We start from the raw sequence: 9,844 nt of genomic DNA on the forward strand, positions 1-9,844 counted from the left end.
GTCACTTTAAGGCGCAGCCTGAGTGGTATTCTCAAGCCCGGAGTGGCTGGGGTGGCTAGCATTCTGCCCTGGAGCTATCCTCATCCTTTCGTTTTTAGAAAATTCAGACGATAAGCATTTTTTAAAAAACGCATTGAACACACCGATAAATCACACGTTTATTTGCAAACTAAACAGGGGCATTGGGAGCGCAGGCGGATTTCCTCATCGCCTAACACGCCGGGGGGGGGGGGGGGGTTGGAGGCTGGGCTATAAAAGAGGCTGCGGGAGGAGCGGTCTCTCTCTCTCGGCGGCCTGGAAGGTAGTGAGGGACGAGGAGGTGGAGGAGGGGGAGATAGACGGAGTAGGTTTTGAGATGGATGGATTGAGTGAGGGTAGCGGTTTGGAGATTGAGTGAGGGAGGGAGGGGAAACGCAGGGGGATTGTAGCGAGGTCTCGGGATTGGGAATCCCCAGGCGGAAGCCACTGGATGCAATGTAGCGGCTGAAATTGCAACATTGTCACAACGTTCTTTTTTCGAACGTGGGGCCTTAAAGGCGCCGCGCGCTCCCCTGGTTGCAATCTTAAAGTGAAGTGGGTGCCCTCCAGCTCCTTCTAATCAAGGTGGGGTGGTCTGGCTGGGTGGGTTGGGGGACTGATGAATGGAGAAACCACGTGGATGGGGGCATTGTCCACATGGATTTTTGGGGGGGATAGGAAAACTGGGAATGATGGATAGAAAACTCATGTGGACTTTGGGGGGCGGGGGGCTGGATGGTGAATGGGGAAACCACGTGATTAATGAGGGGATTATGGGGGGGAAAAGGCAAGGAGGATGAGAAAAATATCAGCCATGATTGAATGGTGGAGCAGACTCGATTGGGCCGAGTGTCCTAATTATGGTCCATATGGATTAGGGCATTGTCCACATGGGTTGTGGGGGTGAGTGGGTGGTCTGGTCTGTGGGGGGGGGGGGGGGGGGAAGAAGTTGTAAATGATGGATTGAGAAATCATGTTAAAAGTTTATTTATTAGTCATAAATAGGCTTACATTGACACTACAATGAAGTTACTGTGAAAATCCCCTAGTGGATTGGGGAGAGGGAGGGTGTTGTCTCAGGAGCTGCTTCCCCTCTCCCCTCCCCCTTCCCCCCCCCTTTCCCCCTCTCCCCCTTCCCCCTGTGTAAAGTGGTCGGGAGCAGGGCCACGTTGAGGTTTCTCCTTTAAGGATGGGTGGGGATCTTTTATTTTGAGTTGGTATAAATGGTTTGGAATCTTCTGGAACGCAGCTCACTCCGTGGGGGTAAGTGTCCACATTGAACCGCGAGAGATGTATTGAATTGATGTATAAATAGACTGGTGAAGCCCCCCCCCCCCCACACCCCGGCCCCTATGGGACAGTGAAGCCCCCTGCCAGCCTTGGTCCTTGCCATGATGTTAGCACTGGGCTCTGACTCATCTGAGGGATACATGTGCCACTCAGTGACTTGACACACTGGGTGCCTGAGTGAGGACCTTGCCTGGAGACCTGTCCACTTTTTAAAATTCTTAAATATGTTTGTATGAATAATATTGCTCGAGATAGCTCATGGTGACCCAGTATTTCAAAATTGCAGGTTGTGCATCGTGCAGAATGAGGGAGCTGTTCAGCTTTCTACTTTGTGTCTTTTTTAAATTCTTGGGATGTTGCTCATTCCTAATTTCCCTTGAAGGAAAATTGGGGCGGCGCAGGTGGTCAGAGCACTGCTGCCTCACAACACCAGTGAGGTTCGATTCCCGCCTCGGGTCACTGCCTGTGTGGAGTTTGCACGTTCTCCCTGTGTCTGCCTGGGGTTTCCTCCGGGTGCTCCGGTTTCCTCCCACACTGCGGGTTAGGTTGCTTGGCTGTGCTAAAATTGCCCCTCAGTTTCAGGGAGACTAGCTAGGATAAATTCATGGAGATACAGTGTGGATGAGATTGTGGTCGGTACAGACTTGATGGGCCGAGTGGTCTCTTTCTGCACTCTGGGATTCTATGAAGTGAGTGGCTTGCTTGGCCATTAGAGGGCAGTTGAGAGTAACACCCTTCTGAAATCTGCAGAGGGCATTTAAGTTAATACAGCTCCTTGGTGTAGAAGGTTCCAGAATTCCACTGCCATTTTGTGTGGGGAAAGTGCTTGCTGATTTCACCCTGACCAGACTGAGCCTACACCACCTCAGCCGTTACAGTGAAGTCTGCAATTTGCCGACTGTGGGAGCTGAAGGATCAGTGAGCACTGGCTGTGGAGTCTGACAGCACCCCCCCCCCCTTCCAGAGATTTATCTGTCAACAAACTTGTTAATAAAATGTTAAAGGCAAAAAAAAGACTGGTTTTGATGTGATGCAACTTCCTGCTCGAGCCAATATTTTCTTGTTGTTCAATGGTTTTTTAACACATTTAAACTGTCGCAGTCTTGTACAAATGTGTGACCTGTCTGTCATTTAACCCTTTAATGATTAGTCTTCATAGACCCTGCAAATGAAATTTGCCAAAGGGGGAATTCTATCCATTAACCTTTAATTGATTTGGAAGCCTTGTTTTGAATTAATGCATCGGGGATGGATTACTATGTGCTAGTTACACTGAAGATAGGAGCCAGGAGTAGGCCATTTGTCCCTTTGAGCCTGTTAAAATTAAAGTTTGTTTATTCATCACATGTAGGCTTGCATTAACACTGCAATGAAGTTACTGTGAAATTTCCCTAGTCGCCACACTCCGGCGCTTGTTCAGGTCAATGCACCCTAACCGGCACATCTTTCAGACTGTGGGAAGAAACCCACGCAGACACGGGGAGAATGCGCAAACTCCACACAGGTGGGATTTGAACCTGGGTCCCTGGCACTGAAAAAAAGAGGGCAGCAGTGCTAACCACTGCCACCCCACCATTCATTAGGATCATCCAACTTGATAGTCTGATCCCACCTTCTCTTCCTTCCTCCTCTTCTCTCCTTCCTCTCCCCCCCCCCCCCCCCCCCCACCCACCACATCCTTTGATCCATTTAGTCCCAAGTGCTCTATCTAACTTCTTGAAAGCATACAATGTTTTGGTCCCAACTACTTGCTGTGGTAATGACTTCCACAGAATCACCACTCTGGGTGAAGAAGTTTCTCCTTTTCCTCCATCCTAAAGGATTTACCCCTTAACCTCAAGACTGAACCCCTGGGTCTGGACAATTGGACCATCCTTCCTGTGTCTAGTCTTCTTAGAATTTTGTAGGCTTCCTCTTGTGGCCTAGTAATAACTGTTCAACCACAAACCTAAGGTCCTTGTCTCCAATCCCAACATTGTAGATGGTGAAATTGTCCTGGGGCTGGCATAGGCGAGCTGGGAAATGTATATAATGCTGGTTGCATGGCATTTCCTCAGCTCTAAGTGGTTTTTGCCACGTGTGATGTATGTATAATATGTTTATAGCTTCTAATCTGCTAAATGCAACTAATTGAATTCATCTGATTATCCAGGTTGAAAAAGATCTTGGTTTGGGATTGGCAGCAATCGCTAACCGGTAAGTATTTAAAATTTCCTTTTTAACTTTTTCCCACTTGTCCACTTTCTGTGCTGGGGAGATTCCCCTTCAGATTAGAGCTAGTTCCAGAGATCGGGTGGCATGGTGGCACAGTGGTTAGCACTGCTATCCCACAGCGCCAGGGATCCATGTTCAATTCCTGCCTCGGGTCATCATCTGTGTGGAGTTTGCACATTCTGTGTGGGTTTCCTCTGGGTGCTCTGGTTTTCTCCCACAGTCCAAAGATGTGCGGGTTAGGTGGATTGGCCATGCTAAATTGACATTAGTGTTAGGGGATTTAGCAGGGTAAATATGTGGGGTTATGGGGATAGGGCCTGGGTGGGATTGTAGCTGGTGCAGACTTGATGGACCGAATGGCCTCCTCCTGTACTGTAGGGATTTGATGATCTCTCACACGTGGTGATGAGAGCCATTGCCTCCATCTACACTTTCCATTGCCTCGGGGAAAGCAGCCAGGCTAATCAACATATGGAGTAAATGCACATACACACTTCCACCTTCCATCGGGGAAAAAATACAAAGGTCTGAGGTCATGTACCAATCGACTCAAGAACAGCTTTTTCCCTGCTGCCATCAGACTTTTGAATGGACCTACCTTGCATTAAGCTGATCTTTCTCTACACCCTAGCTATGACTAACACTACATTCTGCACCCTCCTTTTCTTCTCCACTATGTACTCTATGAACAGTATGTTTTATCTGTGTAGTGTACAAGAAACCATACTCTTCATTGTATATATCAATACATGTGACAATAATAAATCAAATCCATTAAACTGATCTTTCTCTACACCCTAACTATGACTGTAACACTATACATTCTGCACTCCTTTCCTTCTCTATGAACGGTATGCTTTGTCTAGCGCACAAGAAGCTATACTTTTCATAGCATATATCAATACATGTGACAATAATCAAATGCATTAAGCTGAGGATTTGTGGGGGGGGAGGTTTGAGGAAAAACTTTTCTAATCCGGAGGGTGGTGGAGGCGGGATGCCTCACATCCTTTCAAAGGTACCTGGATGTGTACTTGGCACATCATAACATTCAAGGCCAAGTGCTGGTGAGTGAGATTAGGTGGGCGGGTCAGGGCATTTGATTTTTTGATTTGATTTATTATTGTCACATGTATTGGGATACAGTGAAAAGTATTGTTTCTTGCGCGCTATACAAACAAAGCATACCGTACATAGAGAAGGAAATGAGAGGGCAGAATGTTGTGTTGTGCAGACTTGATGGGCTGAAGGGCCTCTTCTGCACTGTAGTATTGTGATCTTCCTCTACACCCTAGTTATGACTAACACTATATACTCTGCACCCTCCCTTTGAGCAGTATGCTTTGTATGGGGTGTGCAAGAAACAATATTCACTATGTATCAATACATGTGACAATAAATTAAAATAACTATGGCCTTCAACCTGTTCCAATGGGGTATATGTTTTGGATTTGATTTACTATTGTCACTTATATTAGCATACAGTGAAAAGTATAGTTTCTTGTGCACTACATAGACAAAGCATACTGTTCATAGAGAAGGAAACGAGAATGTAGTGTTAGTCACTATATGTACCACCATGTAACAATTTTTTGGATCTGGGTCACAATTATAATGGTGACATTAGATGGGTAAGACACCATTGACCCGTTCCCAATGTGTGGCTGGGCGGTGGGTATTAGATCAGTCGTTTGGGTTGGAGGTTGGGTTAAGGAATTAGACCAGTTAGTGGTCTGACTAGTCTCTGTTTTTTCAATGTGAAAACCTGTATTGACAGATCACTGCCTCTGGGAGTCTCCCCTGCTTTTACCAATGATGATTAGCACTGGGCTATGAGTGTGGCTGATTCGGAAAGTGCACCTGCTGATTTGACATGTCAGCAGAACTGAGGAGAAGCATTGGGAGGCTGCTTGTGGGGGGTCGGGGGGTGATTGAGACCCGTCAGGCAGATTGTTGTTGCTGTGAAATCTCCGGCCAGTTTCAGTGTGGCTGGATAATTGATTGCAATTCACTGTAACCATTACTAATGGACTCTCATTTTTTGCATTAGGTGTGACTTCAACCCTGAACACCTGCAGAGCCTGTTCTCCAAGGTGGGAATGGACATGGATTGCTAGGTGGGGGCAGAATATCCATTGGATGGGGAGTAGGGTAAAAAATTGCACAAGAGTTGTATTTCAAGTTCCTTGTAAGGGATAGACCCTCTACACTGACGGTCACTTTGTTTTGCAATGTAACATGGAATCCCAATCTGCCCCAATGATAGTTTACAATCGAGTTGGCCCTATAGGCCCTCCTGGGAAGCAGTGCTGTAGTATTGTCACTGGTAATCCAGAGACCCAGGGTAAATACTGTGAGGACTGGGGTTCGAATCTCACAATGGCAGATGGTGGAATTTGAATTCAATAAAAAGTCTGTAATTCAAGGTCTACTGATGACAGTGAAGCCATGTTGAAAAAGCCCATCTGTTTTGCTAATTTCCTTTAGGGAAGGAAGTCTGCTGTCCTTAACTGGTCTGACCTACATGTGACTCCCAATCCACAGCATTGTGGTTGGCTCTGAAATGGCTGGGTGTGACACTCTGTTCAGGGCCAGTTAGGGATGGGCAATAAATGCTGGCCCAGCCAGTGACTCCCATGAACAAGGTGTAGGGATGACCTGTGTCCTGTTCAAACTGGGCTGAGCTCCATATTTCGTGCAGGGAGGTGGTTCCTATCCCTTGGCCTGGTTAAAGCCTGGCCTTGTGCAGTTTGTAGGTGCCACCCTCACAGGCTGGCACCAGCTTCTGAGACTCTTGCTGCAACTCTGACTACCAGATGAGTCTTGTTTGGATGTATTATTTTTAGAAGTGATTCATGTAAAGTGCTGTCTGATTAAAGAAATATATTTTATTTGTGTGGTGTCTCTTTTTATTGGTAAGTTATATTCACTGAGATGTGATTATTACACTTGAGTTGCCTAAAGTTTATTTGTGATATGGAGATGCTGGCATTGGACTGGGGTGGGCACACAACTCAAACACCAGGTTAAAGTCCAGTGGATTTATTTGGAATCACGAGCTTTTGGAGTGTTGCTCTTTCCTTGGGTGAGTGGATGAAGGAGCAGTGCTCCAAAAGCTTGTGATTCCAAGTAAATCTATTGGACTTTAACCTGGTGTTGAGCGACTTTGAGTTTATTTATTAGTGTCACAAGTAGGCTTACATTAACACTGCAATGAAGTTACTGTGGAAAATCCCCTAGTCGCCACACTCTGGTGCCTGTTCAGGTACGCCTGAGGGAGAATTTAGCATGGCCAATGCACCCTAACCAGCATGTCTTTCAGGCAGTGGGAGGAAACTGGAGAACATGCAGACATGCTTGTAGCCCAAGCCAGGAGTCTAATCTTGGTGCTGAGGCAGCAATGCTCACCACTGCTGTGGCAGGATGGAAGCTACAGTGGATTCCATGCCCATTGGGACTGGGGCATTTTATTGACCCTCAATTACCATTTGGTTTATTGTTTTAAGTTTTTTGTTTTGGAAGTTCCCCTGTGGTTAACACCTCAGTGCCAGGGACCCAGGTTCAATTCCCAGCTTGGGTCACTGTGGCGTTTGCACATTCTCCCATGTCTGTGGGTTTCCTCCGTATAGAGTTAGGTTTACAGCATGGAAACGGGCCCTTTGGCCCAACTTGTCCATGCCACCTGTTTTTTTTTAAACCCCTAAGCTAGGGTGCTCCAGTTTCCTCCCACAGTTCAAATATGTAGATTAGGTGGATTAGCCATGCCAAATTGCCCTTTAGGATCAGGGGGACAAGCTAGGGTAAATGAATGGGGATAGAGACTGGGTGGGATCGTGGTTGGTGCAGACTCGATGGGCTGAATGGCCTCCTGCACTGTAGGATTAACTGAAAGCTGTGCTAACCTCATTTTCCTGCACTTGCCCCATACAAGATTAAGGTTTCCAGCCCCCACTGCCTTCTCAGACAGTATATTCCAGGTTCCCACTGCCCTCAAGTGAGCTTTTAAAAAAAAAAATGTTTGAGAGACATGGGCATCACTGACTTGGATTTATTGCCCATCCCTAGTTGCTCTTGAAGATGGTGAGTTGCCTTGAGCAGACTATGTGCTATGACTCCTCAACTCACCAACTTTTACAGATGCATCATGGAAAGCATTCTTTCTGGTTGTATCACAACTTAGTATGACTCCTATAAGACATAGCAGAATTAGGCCATTTGGCCCATAGAGTCTGCTGATATTTTTCTCATCCCCATTCTCCTGCCTTTTCCCCATAACCCCTCTTCTTATAATCAAGAACCAATCTATCTCTGTCTTAAAGACACTCAATGACCCGGCCTCCACGGCCTTCTGCAGCAAAGTGTTCCACAGATTCACCACTCTCTGGCTGAAGAAATTCCTCATCTTTGTTTTAAAGGATCATCCCTTTAACCTGAGGTTGTGCCCTCCGGTTCTAGTTTTTCCTACTATTGGAAACATCCTCTCCATATCCACTCTATCCAGGCCTCACAGTATTCTGTAAGTTTCAATAAGATCCCCCCCTCATCCTTCTAAACTCCAATGAGTACAGACCCAGAGTCCTCAACCGTTCCTCATATGACAAGCTCTTCATTCCAGGGATCATTCTTGTAAACCTCCTCTGGACCAGCACGTCCTTCTTAGATACGGGGCCCAAAATTGCTCACGATACTCCAAATGGGGTCTGCCCAGAGCCTTATACAGCCTCAGAAGTACATCCTTGCTCTTGTATTCTAGCACTCTCAACATGAATACTAACATTGTATTTGCCTTCCTAACTGCTGACTGAACCTGCACGTTAACCTTGAGAATTTTGAACAATGACTCCCAAGTCTCTTTGTGTGTTTGATTTCCTAAGCATTTTCCCATTTAGAAAAGTCTATGCCTCCATTCCTCCTTCCAAAGTGCATAACCTCACACTTTTCCACATTGTATTCTATCTGCCACTTTGCCCACTCTCCTAACCTGTCCAAGTCCTTCTGCAGCTCCCCTGCTTCCTCAATACTACCTGTCCCTCTACATATCTTTGTATCATCTGCAAACTTGGCAACAGTCCTTCAGTTTTTTCCTCCAAATCATTAATGTATATTGTGAAAAGTTGGGGTCCCAGCACTGACCCCTGAGGCACGCCACTGGCTCCCATCCTGAAAAAGACCCCTTATCCCCACTTTCTGCCAGTCAGCCAATCCTCTATCCGTGCCAGGATCTTACTCTTAACACCATGGGTTCTTAACTTATTTAACAGTCTCATGTGGCACCTTGTCAAAGGCCTTCTGGAAATTTAAATAAATCACATCCACTGGTTCTCCTTTATCTAACTTCCTTGTTACCTCCTGCTCTACCCAAGACCACAAGGAATTACAAAGGGTCATGAATGAAGCCCAGTCGATCATATAAACCAGCCTCCCATCCATTGACTCTGTCTACACTTCCCGCTGCCTTGGCAAAGCAGCCGGCATAATCAAGGACCCCATGCACCCCGGACATTTCCTCTTCCGTCAGGAAAAAGATACAAAAGTCTGAGGTCACGTACCAACCGACTCAAGAACAGTTTCTTTCCTGCTGCCGTCAGACTTTTGAATGGACCTACCTCTCTTCCGTCAGGAAAAAGATACAAAAGTCTGAGGTCACGTACCAACCGACTCGAGAACAGTTTCTTCCCTGCTGCCGTCAGACTTTTGAATGGACCTACCTCACATTAAGTTGATCTTTCTCTACGCCCTAGCTATGACTGTAACACTACATTCTGCACTCTCTCCTTTCCTTCTCTATGAACGGTATGTTCTGTATAACGTGCAAGAAACAATACTTTTCACTGTATGCTAATACATGTGAAAATACAAAATCAAATCAAATTCCACCCCCCCCCCCCCCCCCACCCTTTCAGGGCAACTCCCGCAGTCTTTTAACAATCTGTATTTCTGTTCTGCCATTCACACACTCTGATCACTTAATGGACACTCTTAGCAGCTTCTCAGCCTTCTGGATCCTCATTTACATTCCCTTTGTCCCATTCCACCCCAAATAGGATAAACCTCTGCTGATTCTCTTAGCTCTGACAAAGGGTCATCTCGACTCGAATCATTGGCTCTATTCTCTCCCTACAGATGCTGTCAGACCTGTTGAGATTTTCCAGCATTTTCTGTTTTTGTTTCAGATTCCAGCATCCGCAGTAATTTGCTTTTATTGAGGTTCCATTGGAACAGGGGAAAGTTTGAAATTGGTTTTGTGCACGTGATGGGAAGGTGGGATGGAAATCATAGAATCCTTAAAGTGCAGAAGGAGACTATTCAGCCCATCGAGTCT

General features: G+C 46.2%; 1 long non-coding RNA gene and 1 other non-coding gene across 3 annotated transcripts; both read left to right on the plus strand.

Annotated features, from left to right (window-relative positions):
- The first annotated feature begins 279 nt into the window (after nucleotides 1-279).
- LOC144508865 (uncharacterized) lies at nucleotides 280-6,412 on the plus strand. 2 transcript variants are annotated; one of them, XR_013500364.1, is made up of 3 exons: nucleotides 280-343; nucleotides 3,461-3,504; nucleotides 5,573-6,412. It is a non-coding gene; the product is annotated as an uncharacterized LOC144508865 (long non-coding RNA). The 2 variants fall into 2 exon arrangements; XR_013500363.1 differs by lacking the exon at nucleotides 280-343 and adding an exon at nucleotides 861-1,281.
- On the plus strand, nucleotides 1,402-1,492 carry LOC144509579 (small nucleolar RNA SNORD88). The gene has a single exon (XR_013500503.1). It is a non-coding gene; the product is annotated as a small nucleolar RNA SNORD88 (small nucleolar RNA).
- Nucleotides 6,413-9,844: the final 3,432 nt, after the last annotated feature.

This window comes from Mustelus asterias, chromosome 21, assembly GCF_964213995.1.
Source record: "Mustelus asterias chromosome 21, sMusAst1.hap1.1, whole genome shotgun sequence".
NCBI classification, from domain to species: domain Eukaryota; kingdom Metazoa; phylum Chordata; class Chondrichthyes; order Carcharhiniformes; family Triakidae; genus Mustelus; species Mustelus asterias.